This window comes from Melanerpes formicivorus, unplaced genomic scaffold, assembly GCF_026170545.1.
Source record: "Melanerpes formicivorus ecotype bairdi unplaced genomic scaffold, bMelFor1.0.p_v2 SCAF_1, whole genome shotgun sequence".
Classification (NCBI taxonomy): Eukaryota; Metazoa; Chordata; class Aves; order Piciformes; family Picidae; genus Melanerpes; species Melanerpes formicivorus.
In genome coordinates this window covers 52,252,269-52,276,036 of record NW_027142353.1, presented here as the reverse complement: position 1 = coordinate 52,276,036, position 23,768 = coordinate 52,252,269, and the positions used below count along the sequence as shown (strand labels likewise).

Sequence of the window (23,768 nt, the reverse complement as noted above, 5' to 3'; positions counted from 1 at the left end):
CAAGGCAAGATATTGGACTGAATGATCGATTTAGTTGCAATGAATTTCATTACTTGCAAAGAGTTAACTGCAATGTGTCTCAAAAGAATGGATCTAGTCCTATGTTATGGAATAGTTGTTAATCATCCAGAAATTGAGGTCAGTACCATGGCATAAAAATCTGCAGTTATTTAGGTTACTCAGAATCATGGAAAACTGTTCATCTAACCAAACTAAGTAACCCCTATAAAGACCAAATAATGATAGATAACAAACTAAAGCAAATCCAAGAGAAAAAAGTTTTTGAGGGTTCAAATAAAAGGTGCAACTGTATGGAAATTGGTGTAATAAAACTCATTGTGTTAGGCAAAGTAATGGTTACCTACAAAATCTCTACCCACTGACATTCATGGTCCCACAGATCTAATTCACTCGCACTCTTATCTTCACTTACTTACAAGCACTGAAACTCAGATGTCCAGAAGGTCTGCCCAGAATAGCTTACTCAAAACAGAGGGTAAGGGCCATCAGCTTTTAAGTCTTTTTCTCATTTCAGGGGCTGCTCATAATTAGCAATTAAAAGAAATATGGTTTTGAGCAGATCTTTTAAGACATCCTTCAGGAATCATCAGCTGTGACAAGACAGTCCTTTGCCTTAGTATCTTGGTCTCCTGGCCTTCCATAAATCTTAGGTCCTGTTGCCGCCTGCTGTCTGCTTTTCCTTGTCCAGAATATAGGTCTGAAATGTATGCCTGCAGTCCCTCCTCCTGTCTGGCTAACAGGGAAAAGAATGGTGAATGTCCTATACCACAACCTTGTTGCCATCCTCCTGCTGTTAGGATGCAAGGTCTTCCGCTGGCAAGTCATCTGTGCTGTAGCACACAGATACTGCAGGGAATGGTGTCCTGGAAACGGTGTCCTTCATTGTCAGTACAGGCCATTTCTTTAACCCTTTGTTTCACTCTTTCAACATATGCTTACACACGTGTTTCCATCCATCCTGCATTTATACTTCTGTTACAACTCTGCATAGTGTTACGCTAGTTAAACCGCTCTGATGCGGAGCACTGCAGAAAAGGCACACTCCAGGCTTCCAACTCCTCTGCCTTTTGCTGTGCTGTCCTCTGTTCTTGCAACAACAGCCACAGCCATCACTGGCAAGCTTGCTCAGGGAACAAACCAAAAGGGCAGGATTGCTTTTTTTAAGGGTGTATTTCCATAGACTGCATCACTAGGCAGCTGAATGCCAGTGTCAGGTGCAAGGGAGGTGGAAGGACTGCCTCTGTTCAATGGAAGTCATTCATTAGATCAGTTATGCCATAATAGGAAAGAACACCAGATGCTTCAGTCTCAGGAAGGAACCAGGGCACCACTTCAGCAGTTTCATGAAAATCCCTGCTCAATATGCCACTACAGTCAAAGTAAAAATAATAAAACAGGATGCTTAAACAAGAGACTAAGGAAAAAAGCCAGCATAATAAGATTTTAAAAATCAACACTGTGATCTTAGCAGGAAAAAAAGAACAAACATGAGTTACAGGTCACCTCTTTCCCAAAAGGAAGGGCCAGAAAGGGCTCAAATGTGAACAAGATAAACATTGAAAATATCCTATGAAAAAAATTTAGGACATTTAAAACCAGGAGTATTATGCATGTACATGTAAAATAACAGCTGCTCCAGGAAAGGTCAGATCAAACACTTCTACACTTATCTTACAACCCAAGGAAAAAAAAACACAGAGACATCCAAAATGTGGAAAATTTTAAACTGATCAGAGGAAACCTTTTTCAAATTATGTGCAATCTGTTCATATAGACTATCAAGGTAATTTAGGTATTAATGTAAATAATCAATTGTAGCATAGATCAAACTGGTTACTACATAAATCAGGAAGAAACTTATTTGGAGTTAATATCAACTGAAGCATTGGGATATATTTACTAGTGAAGCACAAAACTTTATATAGGAGTTATCATATGGGCTTAAAGTATAATACAAACAATAATTAAAAGGAATATCAACTTGATTTTATTAGACATCGATTCACAATCTCCCAGTAACTTTTCCTGCAGTTTGCATAAAATGCTAGTAATAGCTGATTAACACAAAACATAGATTCTGAAACAACTGAAGTTTGAATACATTAAGGTCTTATGTATGCACTAGACAAACACATGGAAAAAAAATAAATCAGCATGATTATAAACCAATTTTCTCCTAGAATATATTTCTCCTGGTTTCTAATCACAGCCAGTTTCTTATAAGTCTATTTTTTGAAGACCTGAATCTGAACTTTCCCCTTGCCAATTTAAACAAACAAACAAATGAGGATTCTCATCACAGATCTTGCTTAAAAAAAACCCTCAAAGCAACTACTTACTGATTATTCACAAGCAAGGGAATTAGAAGTAGTATGCCATCATTACACTGCTTGGTTATCTTGATTAGATCATCCTGCTTCAGTTTGAAATGCATATTGTCACAGCACATACTAGAAAACACATTACCCTATTGTATTAATTATTATAAAGACTTACAGAAAATTGTAGTTTCTGCAATTTCTCTTAAAGAGGGAAAAGTCTTAATTTTATTAAGAAAGACAAGGGGGGGGGGGAAGAAAAGAAAAAAAGAAGAAAGGGAGTGTAACTATGTGGCTTAATTTTTTGTTTCAGCTTTTCCTGCTTGGTCTGTGAAGGTAAAGAGAATATAATACTGGCCATGAGTGGAGAACAGTGAGGCAACAGGAGAGACTGCCGGCACTGCCAATGCATGGATGGGAGTTCATGATTTAGTCAGTGCTTGGTTCAAGCAAACAGCAGAAATAAATGGCTGAAGCATCACACAGTACAATAGAGAGTGCAAATGAAGACTGAAAAGGTCAACAATATAGACAACGAGAAAGATCCCCTGGGAACTCATTCCAGGATAGAGAATGCAGCTGGTACCAGGGTGAGAGAAAGACAGCTGCATAAATTTTGTGCAGTGACACTTGAAACGCAGCACGGGTACCTGTTAAGAGAAGGGAATTTCAGTCGATGTACACCTCTGGGTCGAGGACCTTACTGTCCACAGTAACAGAAAAAAATGTCAGACATACAAGCAAGCCAACAGGTTGCAGAAAGGCAATATACAATTTCTGAGCTTGAAAGGCAACACACCTTTCATTTATGTTCTAAAATCAGCAGACCATTAATCAGCAGGAAACTGGAACATATTCATTCCCTTTGTTTAACCTTGTTTTGCAGATGACACAGGCTGTGATTTTGTGAGTAAAAGAATTGTCCTTTGCCTGATTTACCTTTTGGGTTTTTACTTTTTGCCTATGATTGTTTTAATAACACACTACTGACCAAATACCACTGTCTAAAAGAAAATGGACATTTGCCTTTTCTAAAGCTATTGTATGTTGGAGAAAATGTACTAATATACATAATTTGAAACATACTTCACTGTACATTTACCTGCAAAGTCCCCCCATGTAATTTTATTCCCTCTAAATAGAGGGAAACTACTCATGAGGGAGAAGGTTTAAACTAACTTCATTTAGATGTGAAGAAATTGCTTGTTAAAGACATTTCTTTCCTCGTTCCAATAGCATAAAAGCTACTTATTTGGTGATTGAAGTTTTTGGACTGAAACAGGCATTTCTGAACTTCTTGTTGATGATTAATGCACAGTTTAAGAGAGCCATTACTTTCTGAAAGGCACTACTGAAGCCAAGTGTCTGATAATTTATCAGCTTCTGCTCCACTTTAATGTAACGATCAGAATTCTTTTATTCTTAATGCATTGTTTTAAACATTAAAAAGATCAGCACCATACACAGTAGTTGTGGCAGGAACAGAACACCAGCCTTGCAGTGCGATACTTCAACTCGCAGTAAGCTTCCAGATTGCGTTTAGCATCTGCTCTGTACGTTGTGCACATTACTTTCCCGAAATGAACACAAGTATTTCTTGTCATTGTAAGTGCTTTCACTATTTACTCGTTTTCTCCCCAAGGTACACAGAAGCTGCAGGCAGGAGCGTGTCTCTACTCTTAACATTACGTCCAGCGTTACGTAGAGCACGTTCCCAGCGCCCGGCAGCTCCCAGCGCTCCCTCATCTGCCTTGCGGAAACGCACAACTACGGTATTGTTGGCAATGTTGCAGTAGTACGAGGGCATCCCTAACACAAGCCGCGAGCCTGTGAACTGAAAGCACAGTTCAAAGACAGCGCTAGGTCTGAAGAGCTCACGGCTAAACCAAACGGCACTACGGTGAACGGCTAACCCACTGCTAAGAAGCGCGGAAAGCCACCGCGGCAGCAGCACCACGGGACCTGTCCCTTCAGTGGACACGTGGGAGGCGGGAGAGAGAAGACGCAGTGCCAGTGACAAACGTCGCGCTGGCAGCGAGGCTTACGAGGACCTCCAGGCCCAGCGAGGAGACAGAGAGGGAGGCACAGGGCACTGAGCAGGGCGGTGGCAGCCAATGGAGGGCGGGCAGGGCGGCGGTAACCAATGGAGGGCGCGCCTACCACCCGCCCCCAGGCAGCAGCTGGCGCGGCGGGCAAAAGTCCGCGCGCCGCCGCGGCCCCTAGTCCCCCAGCAGCTGCGGCCCCGGCTGGCTCCGGGCGGCCGCGTCTGCCCTATGGCCAGGCGGAGCCACCCGGGTCCTAGTGCCGCCGGGCAGGAGCTGGGCCTCTCACCTCCTGCCCGGCAGTGCTGCTGCAGATGCCTTCGGTGGCTGGAATCACTGCGGCGATGCCCTGATCATCCTTATGAAGACAGTTTTCTGGTGGCGCAGCCATCTGGCCCAAGGCAACTTTTGACTCGAGGAACCCAAGGCTACTTGAACGTACACCAGTACGTTCCAGAGCTGCAGAAAGCCACGCCTGAAACCATTGCCGCAGGAGAAACGGACTAAAGGATTCAACAGAAAAGGTCAGTACCTTCAGCACTTGACATCAAACCTGCCTATGCTTATAAGAAACCCTAATTAGATCCTCAAAACTCAGCCCCTAAACTGAACCTTAGAGCTACACATCTTCATCACACAATACAAGAAAAAGCCACTCAGAAGCAGGTGGGAAAGGGAGGGCAGGACTAAGGCCATACATACTCTAGCACAGGCTAGCAAAAGATTCCAGGATCTGTCCTGGTAAATGAAGGAAGGACCTTGACAAGCCAGAATCAGAACAGAAGAATCTGCAGGAAGAACAGTCTGGTGAGGCAGCTTTTACACCTGTAGATGTGGAATGTATCAGCATGCCTAGTTGTCTGGCTTGCTGTTCCTACTTAGGTTTATTAAAAGCAGATGCAGCTCTTCAGGAAGGCTCTGCATCTACATTTCAGTCTCTCAAACACATTATCCTGACCTGAGTGGCAATTCCAGATGTATTTGCACTTTCCTGCCTCCTCCCTCTCCTTACCTATACTTCAACACCACTTGAACATGAAACTAGTAGTACTGTTAAGTCTTTATACTTATACTCTGACAGTGAGACATCCTTAAGTGACCTGAGATGACTTAGTCCAGGGTGCTACAATTAGGAATAGGACTTACATGGTTACTTTTAAGTGTCTTCCAGTATTTCCTATGGGAATTGTGATAATTTTGTTAATGACTGCACATAGTTTTTGTTTACGTGTCTACAGTCTTGCAGCCCAAACCAGACAAGCTCCACATCCAGGGGAATTAGAGCTAGGTGAGCATCAGCAGCCTTCTGCTGAAAATGATCAAGAACACAGACTGAAAAACTCACACACAATATACAGCTGTGAGTACTGTTAAGTGCAAAATTCATGGGAATACCACTCCTTTAATATGAGTGTAGCTGCTCACTTTGACACAAATTCCTCCACTAAAATATTATGCATGGTAGAACAGGACTGTTATTTAAAAGCTGGAGTACCTGACTCATGATATGTTGTATCTATTCTGTGACAGCAATCTGTCTTACTGCTATCAAAACCACAGGTCTGTCATCCAGAGATAAAAAATTCTGAAGAGATGTATATATTGCTGCAGACTTTTAATTAATACTGCTATATAGCACATGAAAAAAATGAAACATCCTCCTACAGATTCAAAACAATATCTGAAAGCATTTAGTTCACATACTTTTCAGAACCCTTCCTCTCATCTTGCTGCTTTGAGTACACATCTGTCTCAATCCCAGACCAGTTTTGGACCTGCTGAGGTGATAATTTGTGTAATGTGTTGTCAATACATAAATCTGTTTTGTCTTTCACATTTTTATTAAAGCAAAGAAAAAATGGTAAGAAAGCCAAAATTCAAGGACAGTTGAGATAACCAGAGGCCAACTGGTTCATTCTAATTGATGTTTTTACAATATGGAGAGAGCATTAGATCTGTGCTATCAAATTCCCAAATAAAAGCGTTTCTGAATCTGTTTAAATCGTTAAAAAAATAACCCTACAGGTGGCAGTGCAAAGCAAATGCTTCTACAGACTCTCAAAGAGTCCAGAAATGAGTATACTCAAACTGTGCCACTTCATAAAAGCAGAATCAAAAAAACAAAAACCAAACCAATCACTGTCCCTCAATTCCAACTTAGGCTGACAAGACAGATGTAACCTACAAAGACTCAGCAGTGTGAATAAAGAGCAGTCAGACATAGTGAAGCACAGCTTTTTGAAAGTAAGTACACTGAGTAAGTAATTGATAGCACGTATGCCAAATGTGCACAAAACCTCTCAAGGATTAAAATGGGGATGAGCATCTTCCAAATTTTTAATATGTAATGACATCAAGTTTCACAGTGGGCTGCAGTTTTGAGGGCATGCCCTTAGGCTGGCGTGTTCATTTAGCATATGAGTCATTCAGCGTGGAAACAGCATAGCAGAAACATCCACAAACTAATGAACTGTGAAAGAATTACAGCATTCTCCCCCTCAGGCTTCCACCTACTAAAGTGTCACAAATAAAGTTAACATCACAAAAATGATTTAGCAAAAGAGGAATTAAACACTGGATGACAGTCAGTTCTTTTACAAGTCAGTCACTTCTTTTAACTGTTTTTATTTGAGTCAGTAGTCACCTTAGAAAAGATGAACAGAAGACGACACTCAAGCCTTCATGTTTATAACTACTGCAACCAAAGATTGGATACTTCTATGACATGGCAATTGGAAACAAGGCTTTTCTTGATTGATAACAACCCTCAGAATTTGAGAGGGATTAAAACTATGAAGATCTCACCTCTCCTCTGACCCCTTCCTTCCCCCAAAAGTTGGTTTAAAATACACAGATTGAATAAATAACAAAACACTTGCCATTCAATGAACCAGAGTGAAAGGGATTAGCCTGGCATAAAAAAAAAACCAACAAGTGAGCAGCCTAATTTCCTCATCCCAAGTTACTACAATAGCTATGATTCTGAAAGCTATAAGTAGGTTCTTTTAACTGCTAAGCAGATACCTAAGCTTATAGATCTAGCATGCCCACTTTTCCAGTGCAGCTAGAGAAACCTAGTATGGCTTTACAGTTCCTGATTTGTATGTTGTATTTTTGGCACTGGAATGAATGCATAGCACTTTGAAGGCCAGAATTTTATCTCCCACCCATCTAGAAAGTAAAAATGAAAAGCTGAGTGCTGCAGAAAGGGATATGAAATAGAAGCCACTATTAATCACCTTCCTATCAATCTAGTTTCAAATGAAGAGATTGCTTACATTAATCTTTTCAGGTCTAACTAAACACTAAATTAAAAGGAACCTCTTCTACTATCCTGTAGTTGAGGTAAAACTTCCACTGGTGTTTCTATGCATTTCCAAATTGTGAAACTTCCAACAAAGTAGTACCAGTTTAGTAACTTAGCATGCTGTCTTTATACTTTTTTTTAAATCTATATAAAGATTAAAAGTTTCCAGCCACAATTAATTTGCCAGTAATTACCTAAATGCTTCCTATTTCCTGGACGTAATGCCTGTTGAGCAGTGACTTGTTTAGTGGTGAAACATGCCACCAGAGGTTAGTTACAACATGCTGTGAGTGAACAAGGATTATTTAAAATGACTGTTCAAAAATACTCAGTTCTAAGTATTTAGAGAAACAGGCCCACAAACAATGAACCATGATTTACCACTAACTCTAAAATAACTCTTAGAAAAGATACTTAGACTGTTTTTATATGCAGGAAGTCACTGCTAAGTAAACTAAAGTTGCTGAACACAGTTTCAGAGTTTAAGATACTGCACAACCCTAACTTCCTATATTTTAGAAGAATTTTTTCATTAAACAGACAAATTTTCAGAGCTACATTTTACCAAGAAGCATCATGTACTGTTTAATAACCAACGCGCAAATTCTTACCAGAATGCCACTGCTTTTGAAGATGCCATATCCATTGTTATCCTTAACATATCCATCATTAGTACCCTGCTCACTTCGTGCTCAAGCTGCAGAATGGATTTCTGACCAGCAGCCTGCACCTACCAAGATGGTTTGTAGAAAGCAAATTTAAAAGCTGTGAAACATGGGAAACAAATCAACAAATCAGATTTGCAAACCACTGCGCGTGCAATGTAAACATAATCAATATAAAACTAATTCTGAAGTGTTTATCATATTATGCTGGACTGCAATATAACCACAGTTGTAGTGATTTAAAAGTATCACGTTACAAGAGCAAGGTTCCTCTTTTTCTGTTAAATCTCATACACCCCACCTCATTAAGGGTAGTCAGTTGCCTATGAGTGATTACCTATAAAAAAGCAGGACAGAAGAATATTATTCTGAATCATATTAAAGGCCTTCCAAGGACAAATGAAAATTGAAGTTCCAGCATGCTGGACAGCTCACAAACACGGAACAGTAAAAGGTCTCTGATCATAGGAAAACCAACAGTCTAAACATATAAGACAGCTTGGGGGAAAAAGTTCACACACAGCACAAACAGCGTGATTGTAGTAAATATAACAGTAGTGTTATGTTGGGGATGGTTTCTGCTGGCAAAGAAAATGGAAGGAGATACAGAGTAAGGAGGGCAGATTGAGTAGGGGGGAAGCATATAAAGTAAGCAAGACTGAAGCAGAATAAAAAGGTAGAAAGGACAGAAAGAGGATAGAACAAAGAATCAATGACCTTAGGACAGAAAACAGCTAATTAAAGCTAGTGAACGTTCTCTGAACAGCCAAAGGTCCCTGGGCTTTTGGCTCTATTTCTGCTAGTTAGTCTCTGACTAGGTCCTTTACTGGTCTTAGGATTTGAGGAGGATTGTTCTGATTTTCAGTCTTTTTCCCCAAATCGTCTCCTCCACCCTTTTCAATATGGCATCAAGATTTTTACTTTGCCTGGAGCTTTAAATTGAGAATCACCTGAATCTGCTCAACATTACCAGTTTTAGAGCAAGCACATGCAGGTCATCCTTATTTGCAAACTTTCAATGTTCTGATACTCTGATTTCTTTCTTAGGTAACACATACTGGACAAGATTCATCTACACACCAGAAAAGTGAGGCAAGACACTGCTCTATAAAACAGCTGCTGCAAGTTTGATCAGAGTACATAAAACATTGCGTTCCACATCAAACAACAGAGACATTAAGCTAGGAATCATGGTTGGGACAAGCTGCTCCATAGGCCCTAGTGCATGCAGCTAGAGGGAAATACTCTAACCATTCACAGTAAACTGTACTTGTTCTTGGATTAAATGATTCAATGAGCCTTACATCAGAAAGGAAGATACATTTTTATTGTCAAAACACTCATTGTTTTTATCTTCCAGCAGAGATGGAGGTAAGTCGGTGTAAAGGGCAAGTTTGCCCACAAAGGCAAATTGAACCTATGGAACTGAAGTGATGTAACTTTTTATGGTCCTTTATGGGTAAGGGCAAACAAACTAGAGTAAAGTCACTTTCTTCTGGTACAAGGTGTCCAATACAAATAGTTTATATGGGCATAGCAACTGCAGTGTTATTTAAAACATTTTCTGGAATGGGGCCAGTGCTCCTAGCTTGTTTCCTTGTGTGGAAATAAGCTACCAATAATTTTATACTGATACAGCTCTGTTCACACTACGGGGAAAGATGGCTGAGACTTCAATTATCATAGTATCATAGTATCAGTCAGGGTTGGAAGGGACCACAAGGATCATCTAGTTCCAACCCCCCTGCCATGGGCAGGGACACCCCACACTAGATCAGGCTGGACAGAGCCTCATCCAGCCTGGGCTTAAACACCTCCAGGGACGGGGCCTCGACCACCTCCCTGGACAACCCATTCCAGGGTTTCACCACTCATGGTGAAGACCTTCCTCCTCACATCCAGCCTGAATCTCCCCACCTCCAGCTTCATTCCATTCCCCCTAGTCCTATCACTACCTGAGATCCTGAGAAGTCCCTCCCCAGCCTTCCTGTAGGCCCCCTTCAGATACTGGAAGGCCACAATTAGGTCACCTCGGAGCCTTCTCTTCTCCAGACTGAACAGCCCTAAATTATGACAGAAGAGATAAAGTAGCAAAATGCCTGATAGAGGAATTAGTGTTTCAGATACAGTCCATTTACCTACTGCAAGCCAGCTGCAATATTCCTAGCACAGGCAAGGCATTAGAGTACTAATTCTTAACGTAAGAAATAATCCCTCCTGCGTAATCCCCAGAACATCACCAACCTTTGAAATGTTAATGGAATTACTAGACACAAACCACACTTTGAGTTTCTGCTAGATTCTGTCAAGAGTTCAGCTGACAAGAATTTTCTGTGCCACTCAAGTGTCACTTCTTTTCAGAAGTTTTTTTAAATTACTTTCTCCCCCCCCTTTTTTTTCCTTTTGTTTTTTTTCATTTCAGCAACAGTGCTGTGATAATTTTGAATCTTAGTAAAAACATTTCTAAAACCAAAATGCATATTTTGGCTTGAAAAATACATATAAAAGCAATTACTCCTCCTCATCCAGGCTCCAGCTTTGGAAATCATCTCTGACTTGCCAATGACAATAACAGACAAGAAGTTATCCAGCAAAATGTCTTTACTTCAGCTGCACAATAGTACTTCCACTGCCATTTATACTTTGGTTGGTTGTTTAAAACAGCATCTGCAAATTCAGGCTTAGTAACTAAACCAAAGGAGAGGGCACTTCATCCATCTACAAACTGAAATAAATACTTTGCTTCTTAATTTAAGAGCGTCTTCAACTGAACCACTGTCCTTTTGAAGTATCTGGAGTCCCAAAGCCAAGTCTCTAAATGCCTGCTGTATTCACAGTAAAATGAAATTCAAGTCACTGACTGTGCCTCTCTGATGTCCCAACTGGAGACTTCATTTGAGAGCAAGTACAGTACTTGCATTGTAAGATGGACTTCCATAACATACACAATTATCCGTTCCACAGTAGGATAATGAATTTAATATACAAGGTGCTACACACATTCACCTTTGGTGACCATGTCAGGAATGAGATACCCTCTCTTGGAAGACCCTGAAACTCCCTTACCTGTACTGCAGATAAGGCTGAAGAGTTGCCTCCTTCAAAAATATAACCAACCAGCTCAATATAGAATAGAATAGAATAAACCAGGTTGGAAGAGACCTTCAAGATCATCGCGTCCAACCTATCATCCAACACCACCTAATCAACTAACCCATCTAACCATGTAACCATATGACAACATTAAAATGGTGGGATCCAAGAGGATGGTATTTAAGATAGATGCTGATGATCAGGACCACAAATTTCAGGACCTGCCCTCCAGAGAATGTCATGATGCTGGGTACCAAAACCAGAAAAGTGTGCTGGGTGGTATCCAGTCCTGCTATAGCTGTTAAACCCTAAGGTAAGCTACACATCTGCTCTCACAGCCAGTGAGCACCCTTGCACATTCTTGGATCACAAACCCCAGGAGTAGCGTAGGATAGTTCTCTGAGACAGGAGAGAGGAAGCTAATTACAGTATCACAGGAGGAGAGGCTGAGGGACCTGGGATTGTTTAACCTGGAGAAGAGGAGGCTCAGGGGCGACCTCATTGCCCTCTACAACTACCTGAAGGGTGGTTGTAGCCAGGAAGGGGTTGGTCTCTTCTCCCAGGCAATCAGCACCAGAACAAGAGGACACAGTCTCGAGCTGTGCCAGGGGAAGTTTAGGCTCGAGGTGAGGAGAAAGTTCTTCACTGAGCGAGTCGTTCGTCATTGGAATGTGCTGCCCGGGGAGGTGGTGGAGTCACCATCCCTGGAGGTGTTCAAGAAGAGACTGGACATGGCACTTGGTGCCATGGTCTAGTTATGAGGTCTGTGGTGACAGGTTGGACTTGATGATCCTCAAGGTCTTTTCCAGCCTTGGCTATACTGTGATACTGTGACAGGAGAGAGGAAGCTAATTGTATTAGAGAGGAATGGAACAAAGATATTCCATAATACATCAGTGTGTTAGGCACAAAAAGAGGCATGTGCACAGCTTATGTGTTGCTCAGATACCGTGCTTTAATTTCCAGTGGCAATGGAGCATACTTACCTACAATGATATGGACTGTCTCTTAAAAAAAGCTACTTCTTTAAGACTCGATGTGCTGTCTGCTCTGGGGTTTGGTTTTGATTGGTTGGTTTGTTTGTTTAATTATCTAGAAATCTTAGTAACTGTTGCTCAGATTTTATATAACTTTACAAATTCAAGAGGTGCAGAGTTTGCCCTCAATTGTTTAGTATATCCATGAGAAGAATTACAGGAATTACCAAATTGTCTAGGGAAAAAAATGATCATCTGTATTCTTCATTGCCCCTGAAGAAATATGCAACTTACTACAAGAATGTGATATTTTTTTCTACTTAATTGAAAGAGCTCCTATGACAAATCTTGTACTTAACCAATTGCTTAGCAGGAATAGTTGCTTACTTTCTTAAATCGCATGACCAACTTAGGATGCACCTGTTTCTCTCACAGTCCATATTGCCTATAGAACTGAACATAGAACCCCTAACTATCTCATTGATGTTAATGGTTCATTGAAGTGACATATTTTTAAAAGGCAATTATTTATGTGATTTGTTGTAGTATTTTTTCCTTAAAATGCTCTCAATTTTTATTCCTGATCTCAACACACAGATATTTCACAGTATCTTTTTGTTTCTGAGGAAGGCAAGAAAGTAAGTCTATAACTGAAATTGGGTAAATCTTAGGGGGAAAAAAAAATATCCCCAAAACTCTAATGTTTTCTCTTTGAAACATCATCATGTAGAAGAAATTTATGTATTTTATTTATTCCAAACAGGAGAATTTCTTTTTCTACCAATTGCATTTGCAGTAACTATTTTGCACCTCTTTGTCCTTCAAAACAGTGAAAGGGGACTCTGGGTGACAAATTAGGATGGGTTACTGGAAATGGCCATAACAGTTCCTATTTCTGTTCCACACCCTGTTTCTCTCTAGGTTTCCTGCTTTCACTACTGAGGCAGCAGTACCTGCTGCACCACTGTACTTTGCGAGAACAGAGTACGGTAAAGCAGCATCAGTTCTGGGTGGCTTTAAGGCTCTACGTTACAAACTACATTCAGCTGTTGCAACACTGAGCTACCCTTTCCCTGGAGAAAGTGGGGACCAGCTGGAGCAGGAAACAAAACCAAGTTAATCTCATGATCTAAACTGAGCCCCTACCACTTATTCCTATATAGAAGCAAGCTGTTACTTCTAAATTATGCACGCATTACCAAAAGACACCTCTGTCTTTGCAAAATGGAAACTGCAGGAGCTGACCTAGCTGCACACCCACAGTTACATGTTGGAAAACAAGACAAAAATGTGCCTAGGAATTAAACTAGACATTCATGTTCTGTGCTTGTGAAGAAGTCCTCTCTGGAAACAATATTGCTGAAATGTTAGCTATAATACAGATATAATGCTCAAACTGTAACCAAGAAATCCTCTGACAAATAGAGGCATATCTGTTTTAAATGCAAATGTCAAGTGGGAAATATCTGTAGTTTTAAGTTGCACCCTTTCCTACTTAATTGTCATGATTTAGAAAAGAAGAAACCTTTAAGTTCCTCCAAAGAAATCATTTACCTGAACTGTAGCCTGACAGTCCACAGTAGTCAGTCTTCTGAGATGCTCAGCCCACTGCATGTAAAGACCTAGTATTTCAAGGATGGGACTTCAAAATCACTTGATGATGACTTACCTTTGTCTCACAAAAGATAAACCGGCCTTTATTACTGCTCAGCAAATTGATTTCAGAGAAAGCATATGCTGAATACTTTCAGAAATTCCACTATGAGATAAAAAGGAAAAAAAATCTCCAACAAACAAACTGATACAACCCATTTGAGATTTCTTGATGCGTGATGAAGTAACTTTGTGCATGTCCCAAGTCACTGCAATTTTAATTGCTCACTCAAATAACATCATCTCAAATACCTTACCTTCTTAGTCTTCAGGTACAGGACTCTGAGGAAAACCCACTGTTTTTCCATGCACAGGAGGTTGTGCTAAGTACAGTAACAGTTCTGCTGAAAGATTGAGAAGAAAAATGAACTCACTGCTCTCCACATCCAAATTATAGACATCATAAGCACTGCTATTACTGGGTAACACAGAACTTAATGAACATATTGGAATGAAGCTGGAGGTGGGGAAATTCAGGCTAGATATGAGGAGGAAGTTCTTCACCATGAGAGTGGTGAAGCCCTGGAATGGGTTGGCCAGGGAGGTGGTTGGGGTGCCATCCCTGGAGGTGTTTAAGCCCAGGCTGGATGAGGCTCTGGCCAGCATGGTCTACTGTGGGGTGTCCCTGCCCATGGCAGGGGGGTTGGAACTAGATGATCCTTGTGGCCCCTTCCAACCCTGACTGATACTATGATAACTTGTTTTATGCTTTACTCTCACCCTACTTTGGCTTTTTGGAACTTTGTCCAATAAAAATTTGGCTTTATGTGCAACCAGAATCCATTCCCACCAACAGGAAAACCCAGTAAATTTAAGAATATTGCTCTTTACATATATTACAAATAAAGTCAGATGCATCAAACCCTTCATTTTTATAATTCTGTAGCATTCATTAAAAAAATCAGTTTAAAATTGGTATCTAGGTATCATAGCATTCATACTGCAAAAATAAGGCCAGAAAATTTAGGAAGTATGAATTATCTTTTTTGATGGTTTCATTGGAACGCATTTCAGCTTTCAGAACTTTCCTGAAGCAACAGCCTCCTTGTCACTAGTGCTGTCCCTCTTTGGAGTACCCTAGCAGTTCATACGGTTTTCTGAACTGTCTCTGATTTTAATTATCCATTACATTTATAAACCATTTATTTAAAACAGTATGTTCATGTCTTCTCTGAGTGGGCTAAAGTAAAGGCTTACACTTCAGAAGTATTGTTCGTTCCATGTCACTGAAGTTCTTTGGCATCAGTACTGTACCAGGATGGCCCTGATAAGAAGTTAGGTGTGTGCACAAAACCAGGCAGAACAGAAACCTCCCTGGATTCTAAAGATAAAATAGTATTCAACTTTTCATTCTGTAGGATTTTTAGCAAGGCAAATGCTCTTTAACGTCTTTATTGATGATCTGGATGAGGGCATTGAGTCCATCAGTAAATTTGCGGACGACACCAAGCTGGGGACAGGACTTGATCTGCTGGAGGGTAGAGAGGCTTTGCAGAGGGACCTCGACAGGCTGGACAGATGGGCAGAATCCAATGTCGTGAGATTTAACACATCCAAGTGCCGGGTTCTGCACATTGGCCACAACAACCCCAGGCAGTGCTACAGGCTGGGGTCAGAGTGGCTGGAGAGTGGCCAGGTAGAGAGGGACCTGGGGGTACTGGTCGATGGTAGGCTGAACATGAGCCTGCAGTGTGCCCAGGCGGCCAAGAGGGCCAATGGCATCCTGGCCTGCATCAGGAACAGTGTGGCCAGCAGGAGCAGGGAGGTCATTCTGCCCCTGTACACTGCACTGGTTAGGCCACACCTCGAGTACTGTGTCCAGTTCTGGGCCCCTCAGTTTAGGAAGGATGTTGACTTGCTGGCGCATGTCCAGAGAAGAGCAACGATGGTGAGGGGCTTGGAACACAAGCCCTATGAGGAGAGCCTGAAGGAGCTGGGGTTGCTTAGCCTGGAGAGGAGGACACTCAGGGGAGACCTTATTGCTGTCTACAACTACCTGAAGGGAGGTTGTAGACAAGCGGATGTTGGTCTCTTCTCCCAGGCAGCCAGCACCCGAACAAGAGGGCACAGTCTCAGGCTGCACCAGGGGAGGTTTAGGTTGGATGTTAGGAAGAAGTTCTTCACAAAAAGAGCCATTGGAATGGGCTGTCTGGGGAGGTGGTGGACTCACCATCATTGGAGGTGTTCAGGAGGAGACTTGATGGGGTGCTTGGTGCCATGGTTTAGTTGTTTACGTGGGTTGGACGTGATGATCTTGAAGGTCTCTTCTAACCTGGTCTATTCTATTCTAAATGGTATTATTAGGGTTTCTCATATTATATATGCATCTATAAAGACATATTTTTTCATATACAAGTGACCCAATATTGGTATTTTGGTGTTGCTGGGTTTTTTTTTCAGATTATCATGTGTTTGACTGCTGGCTGGAACATCAAACCTATCACCAGCAAGAGAAGCTGTGCAGTTTGAAATGAGAACCCAGGAAAAGAAATTCCAGTACCTGTTTAAATATTCATAATTATTAGTATATTACTAACACTTCCTATTGAATGTACATTGGATACACATCCCATGCAGAATATGACTATAAACCAACTTCTGCTGTGAAGTCATTATTATGTTATAAAAGTAACTGGATGTCTAGGAAAAAGTAATGTACAGTAACCATTCATCTAAAATTAAATCCTGATCCATGCCAAGGCTTAGGAAAAAATCCTGACTGGCAGAAAAACCAAAAGCTGATTTTTTTTAAAACAGAAAATGTGAAGGTATTCCAAGCAGTGAAAACCTGACCATGAAGTAATTTTTATTTCCAGTCAGGGATTTGAGACTCAATTCTTAACATCTCCCAAACAGGAACTCTGGATTAGCAAAACACCGAATTCAGAAAATAAAGAAGCACATACACAACCTCGGAACAAAAATGGAGCAAAAGGGAATTGTGTCATTACAATCTTCATAATCTCCATCCTCAACAGCTACTTCAGTGATAATAAATTATGCTAAAATCATTTTCCAGACAACAGTTTTCCTCCACACATCTCCAGAGCGTGCGTGCTGCTGCACGTGCCTTTTCATGTCAACATACTTTAAGGATCGAATGACCAAAACAAAAGCTGCCAGGCTCCAACATGATACTGCATGTATGCTGATGTAAACAAAATGCCACCCTACAAAAAACAAGTGAGTGTAATTAAAAGAATAACAAAGTGAAAGTTCTTACCTGAACTTCACAAAACGCCTCTTAGCTGCATCGGTACAATTGCCTAAATGAAGAGTCTTCCTTGCAAGTGAGTGAGCTTTCTTCAGATCATTATTCTGGGGCACAGGCTCCTCCAAATGGCAGAATGGATGTATTGCCATGATTGCAAATTTACAGATAATCTGAAGAAATGGAACTGAAAGCAAGAAGTGCAGTGGCTTTATTCTGTGTAAACTTACTGAAGTTTTCAAGAACTTGATAAATAATTATTGATATTGTGATTGATAATTAAGTAAAACCGTTCATTTGAGCAGAAAGGCCCAGGTAGAGAACTTTTACTTACTGCTATTATGGAGCAGCATTGCCAATAAATTTTAGGGCTGATTCTTTTAGGGGGGCATGCTGCAAACCATCTTCCACCAGGGCATCTATAGCAACAGGTATTTTTGCAGCAAACTGACTTGTAATTCAGAATTACCTTCAAGTAGTTTCAAGTTATTCCTTCCAGTGTGAATTATTCTGTAATGGCAAACACCACGTAACATCTACCATTGTTAGGCACATATATCCAGCCTTTCAAGATTGCCCTCAAGTTCCCCACAGCTTTCTCTGATTTCATAGAATGCAGTAGTCTACTTTGCTTATTTGTGGACACGATTTATCCTTTCTAAACCACATAATTCAAAACACATAATTTGATGAATATCTATTTTGGGAAAAGTGCCAATTCAGAGACAATGCTCCTGCTCTCATCCTTGTGACACCACCTCATCTGTGCAGGTGTATCTGCTGGTGGACCCACTCACTATAACATATTGGGCAACTAACTCACCTTAAAAATTGCCACTTGCTATCGATTCCTCTTGAAGGCAGGATCAATTTTCTGATCCAAGTCACTGCATGCAATACAACTTACTGTGCTAATACAACATGAGGGAAAATGAGGAAATGAGCACACAGCTAATTTTAGCCACAAATGACAGCACCTCACAAATTACCTTTGTCACCCCAGTTTAAATGACAAGGTAGATCATAGTTTTGCCACTGAAAGCAGTATAGGGTGTTCGTGGACTGCTGTAACTTCTCTTTCCATCTCTGCATCAAGAGTTCACCATTCCCACAAACCACCAAGATCGAGTGCTTATAGAGCCAAACCAAAATTGCCTGGGTTTGAGATGGTTTCCTGCCAGAGACTAGGCACTGTGAATTTAAGGTGTGATGAAGTACACGCAGTGCACAAATACATGATTATGTACTCGGTGCCTCTCTCTTCCACTAATAGCAGAAAGAACTTGGATCACTGCTTAGACTGCTAAAGACAGATAAATGCTGTTTAATGTGCCAGCCTAGGTTATGCCTGACCCTTTCTAACTTGTATCTACTACCTGAGTTTGAACAATTTTGTCAACAAGGAAGATTCAGAAGTCATTTACTGTTTAGTAAGATTTCAGAGACTACAGAATTCCAAGTACTAGGCATGTAGGATGAGAGATAGCACTGAGCCATGAACTGCCTAAACTGGAGACTGCAGCATATGCCCATGATGTTAGAGAAAAAACACCTAAGAGACACACAAGTACACCAGCTGCAACTAGTACTTCTTACTACCTCCAAGATACAAGTACCTCAGAAACTAGGTACTGTTAGATCCTGTTTCTCACAGGACTACTTGACAATCCATTTAGTTTTCAAATCTGCTTACTTGGCATTAAAAGGTGAGGCCTTGGTTGCCAAATTCCAGATCTGTTCCTTGTGTTCAGTTTTGAAGTACAATAGGTACAACACTTGATAGCTTCCAGTCTCCTGGCATAGCATCTCCCATTGATACGTGTTCTTAGCAGATCAACCACTTCATCCTTTAGGACCACTGAATGAACGTCATTAAGTCCTCATGACTTGGGGGTCTTTAGTACTTTATTCTAATACTCTTAATTTTTGATTATATAAATCTGATAATAATGTCCTGTCAACATTATTTGAAAAGGATAAAATGTTCACAACATCTTTGTGAAGAGTAGCGTAAAGAAATGACTCTGGTCTATCCTAGCACCTCTTACTCGTTTTCATTGCTTTCTATATTCCCTGAAAGTCCAGGAGACCTGTCGAGTCCTTAGAATCATAGAATCAGTAAGGTTGGAAAAGACCTCAAAGATGATCATCAAGTCCAACCTGTCACCCAAGACCCCATGACTACTACACCATGGCACAAAGTGCCACCTCCAATCCCCTCCTGAGCACCTCCAGGGACAGTGACTCCACCACCTCCCTGGGCAGCCCATTCCAATGGCTAACAACTCTCTTAAGACATTACATACTGTATTACCATCCTCCTTTTCTTTTTGAAACAAAATCATAGAAACAACCAAGTATTTTCCTGAAGTGTGCTGTTACCAGTAAGACATGACAACATTACTATTACTGTGGTTAAATATTTGGAAAGCTTAAAATGTTACATACAAACATTTCTGGTCACATGCATGTGAAAATTATTTGCCTTTTATAGCCAGTTAATTTTGAGATTTGCTCCTTCCTCACCAACATCTTGCTTAACAGTAAGGAATCTAAATGAGAACAGTTAAAGAGGTATTAATATTTCAAATTTTATCCAAACACAGGAAGAAAATCCGTATGACTTCTCTGCATATCTTAAGAAGGATCATACTGACATCTTAAATAATGATACAGAATGTTCATATTAATAGTATCATTTACTTATCTCAACCAGTTGTGTCTTGGCACCTACATATATCCAGAATTTACACAGAATATTGTAATAATGCAGGGTTTTGCTGGTTTGGGTTTTTTGGGGTGGTGCTGGGTTTGGGTTTTGTTGGGCTTCATGGTTTTTTAAATACAAGAATGCCCTCTCACATTCCAAGTCCTTGCTTTGGAAAGTTTTTAGGGCCTTAAGCCTTTCTCAGATGGCTAAACTGCACCGATGGCTTTGTTACCATAGTCTCAGTGCCAGCAGAGTAAGCTTAAGCTCATTCATGCAGCTCAGCTGCACATAAAGCATCAGATACTCAGGCACTGTACTCTGAACTAGTTCTGGAACTGAGTCAGCTGTGTTCTAGGAAGGAATTCCTGTAGTAGGAATTCAATCTGCTATAAGATTTGATGCAATACATAAAAAGGCATGGGCATATATCTCTCAGTGGTTCAAATCTTAAACTTGGCTGAAATTTGCAGCTCCATGCTACAACACGATGCAATAGGTAATAGAATTGCAATGATGGGCTACAACCCAGCTAATTCCATTAATAATGAAATAGCTATTTGCATAACATGTGATAATCATAAAATCATTCTTGTTGAACAGACCTCAGAGGTCACCCAGTTCAGCCTCCTCCAAGCAGCTTTAATATGTGAATACTCATTAACGCTGCAGATTGTACTCTTAACCTTGCAAACCACTAATCACATGTAATCCTTCATCAAATGCACTCAACTGCCTTTGATAGGATTACTTATCTGCAGAAGGGTTTGTGGCACCAGTTACTTGCCCTACGTTACTGCTAAGCGTGACACACTATAGTGCTTCCCAGCTACACCTCTAACCAGTATCATACTTTCATTTCACTTGAAGCATTTTTGGGTTTTGAGAAGGTGCTGTTTGTGTGCAATTTGTGAAGTAGGTCTGCTGTACATCAGTAGATTTGGATGTATGAGAATAGGATGGTATGAAGTGTGATGATGGTATGATGGTGTGATAAATGAGTAGGCAAGGCAGGAAGAACAGCTGGGTTGTTTTCAGGTGTGTTTCACAGGTTGATGAACAGAAGAGAGGCCCTGCTCTCAGAGCTACCTACACCAAAGAAATTAACACTATTAGCAGCCAACAGTCCTTCAGTCATCAGTGAAAGTGACCAAACTTTATCAGAGTAAGTTTGTGCATCTCTGCTTTAGTTTTCATTTTGTTCCTTCACTTTTGCTCTGGTAAGGAGAATTGCTCTGCTAACGTATCTGTGTTAAAGTTTACAGCTTGCTTTCATGCATGAAGTAGTAATTTAATATTGTACAGCATTGCTAATTAAATAATAATAATAAAAATCACTGAATCCAAATATGAAAAGAAAAAAAAAATGTTTAAATGTCTTATAAATCAATGAACAAGTAGAAGCTAAAGGAAGACCTCACTGCTGTCTACAACTACCTGAAAGGACATTGTGGAGAGGCTGGTGATGGTCTCTCCTCACAGGTAATTAGCAATACAACAAGAGGGAATGACAGACTGCAACAGGGTAGGGTTTAGACCAGACATTAGGAATTTTTTTCTCACACAGAGTAGTCAGGCATTGGAATGTGCTACCCAGGGAGGTGGTTGAGTCACCAACCCTGATGTGTTTAAAGATCGTTTTGATGGGGTGCTTGGGGATAAGGTTTAGGGGTGAGCCTTGTAGAGTTGGGTCAGTGGATGGACTTGATGATCCCAGGGGTCTTTTCCAACCTGAATGATTCTGTGAATTTCAAAAGAAATTTGTCTTGTATTAGTGCAGTAATTTCCCTCTATTCTGAAGCCTGAAATACAGTAAGAGTTTAAGTGATGTGGTGATACATGAACTCTGTCACACTAACAAAACAGAGGAGAAAAAGTAACCTGAGTAGTGATTTTATTTAAATGCTTATTGCTTGATACTGTAAACAACTTCAGATATTAATGCAACTTAATTATGAAGTTTAATACAACTGAAAGAAGGTAATATTTTTATTTACTTTTTTCACTTTCTAGGATTTCCTAGTTTAGTTTGGGCACTACTGTAAGCCATAAAAATGCTATTATTTAAGTGATAACAACAGCAACAAGAAACAGCGTGAGGATATATATAAAGAAAGGAATTAACTTAAGGAGCTTGGATAACCTTGGTCTTAGGCCTTTCTGAAAGGTATTTTTAAACACCAGTATTTTTAAAAACACACTGAAAACCTTTCAAATGCTGCAGTTCAAGTCATTATTTACATGCCTTCCCCAAGCATTCATTAATAGCCACTCCTGTATGTTAGACTGCATACGGAGCCTGTTCCTATTTGACCTGATATACTAGCTCTTAAAGTACAGGGTACTCCAAGAACTTTACTCTTCATTATCCAGTTATATTTAGACCTTTCAGCAAACTTTCCCACCAGTATGTAAATGGCAGAAGTTAGGTCACATGATAGTGCTCATGCATCAACCACACACGACCACAAAAGGGGACATGGTTGAAAGATTCAGGTAGGAGGCAGCAAGAAACAAGAATCAAGCAAGCAATTCTCATTACAAAAATGAGAGTTCAGACAGATCCCTGAACTGACAGAGTATTTTCAACAGCAAAATGTTGACCTTAAATATCTTTATAGTTTTGTCAACAAACTTTAATATTTTTTTCTGATTAATAAAGCTAAAAATTAATAAAGTTAAAGTATTAATTTTATAATGGATTGTACTAGATATTTAAATTCCCTTTTAACATCAAACAATATTGCTTTTGTGTTTTAGACAGTAAAATTTTACTTTCTACTGGGGTTTGCAAAAACCCTAACTGCATTGCCATGTTTGTGGTAGCCTTTTATAGTAGGATAGTATTTGGCATTCTACTTGAGACAGGAAGCTCAATACCTGTTAACCACATAACAAGTCACTGCCCTGGCACCTTGTCTGAGGGAAATGTGAACAAATTATAAGGAGATGCTCTTGGGGCATCTTGCAAAGACAGGGTCACAGACTGAGTTGAATCTGATGCTGTTATTCATGGCATGCTGCACTCATGCCAGCTTCAAAAATGAAAGCACTGGCTGGAGGAAAGTATTATGGGGCTTGAAGTTCAGATTGTAACATGGGAGGCTTCAGAGTTCTGGGCTCTTGGCTTTACTGCTGGCAGGGCAGTGGCACAAGCAGGGAGTAGTTTCCTGGCTTGGGCTTTTGGCTTGCTTGCTTCTGCTTGCTGCTGGCTTTGTGTTGTGCTTTTTCTGCAAATAGGCTAAGCTAGTTATGCATTTTTGTGTTACATCTATCTGATTTTGTTCAGTAAACTTCATTCTTCTCTCACCTTTTGTCTCAATCCTGAGTTTTTGTGTGTTACTTTTCCCTCACTTCTCTGTTGGGAAAACAGACTGGTTTACCTGCTGGTTCTGTTTGACCCATTTTGCTCTGATTTAAACCATTACAGGCAGACAGGATCAAACTTTTCAAGATGCTGCTGCTGTATAAAAAGCAGACAGCTGGGTTTGAATTTTGACCAAGGCCTGAAACTACCTTCCTGACAGCTTTGACTAGAATGCAAACAAAAAGAAAGGAGTTGCATCCATGATACTGTATTGTACACAGAGAACAACAACAGTATACAGATGATGTGACAACAGTGCACCTCAGAAATATTTGCATTAACACACCACAGGTTATATGAAAATTACCAGTGTGACTAGTTAATAACATCTCTGATATAAGTAAAAAGCACTATCAGACCGAAAAGGACAACTACAGCCGTTCCTTGACCGAAAAGGACAACTACAG

At 40.4% G+C, this 23,768-nt stretch overlaps 2 long non-coding RNA genes across 8 annotated transcripts in view; one reads left to right on the top strand and one right to left on the bottom strand.

Moving 5' to 3' along the window:
* Positions 1 to 22,604, bottom strand: part of LOC137443478 (uncharacterized) — a 40,561-nt gene extending 17,957 nt beyond the window's left edge. For 3 of the 6 annotated variants that reach the window (XR_010987896.1, XR_010987902.1, XR_010987897.1), the window contains exons 1-4: positions 18,111 to 22,604; positions 17,300 to 17,474; positions 14,334 to 14,420; positions 8,300 to 8,453 (exon numbers count right to left, since the gene is read on the bottom strand). This is a non-coding gene — a long non-coding RNA (uncharacterized lncRNA). The remainder of the gene's footprint in view (positions 1 to 8,299; positions 8,454 to 14,333; positions 14,421 to 17,299; positions 17,475 to 18,110) is intronic. The other 3 variants (XR_010987901.1, XR_010987900.1, XR_010987903.1) reach the window with 3 other exon arrangements.
* Positions 4,052 to 16,567, top strand: LOC137443470 (uncharacterized). Of its 2 annotated transcripts, none has more exons than XR_010987889.1 (3): positions 4,052 to 4,905; positions 9,401 to 9,724; positions 16,477 to 16,567. It is a non-coding gene; the product is annotated as an uncharacterized lncRNA (long non-coding RNA). The 2 variants fall into 2 exon arrangements; XR_010987888.1 differs by lacking the exon at positions 16,477 to 16,567 and adding an exon at positions 13,345 to 14,376 and having other exon boundaries at positions 4,053 to 4,905.
* Positions 22,605 to 23,768: the final 1,164 nt, after the last annotated feature.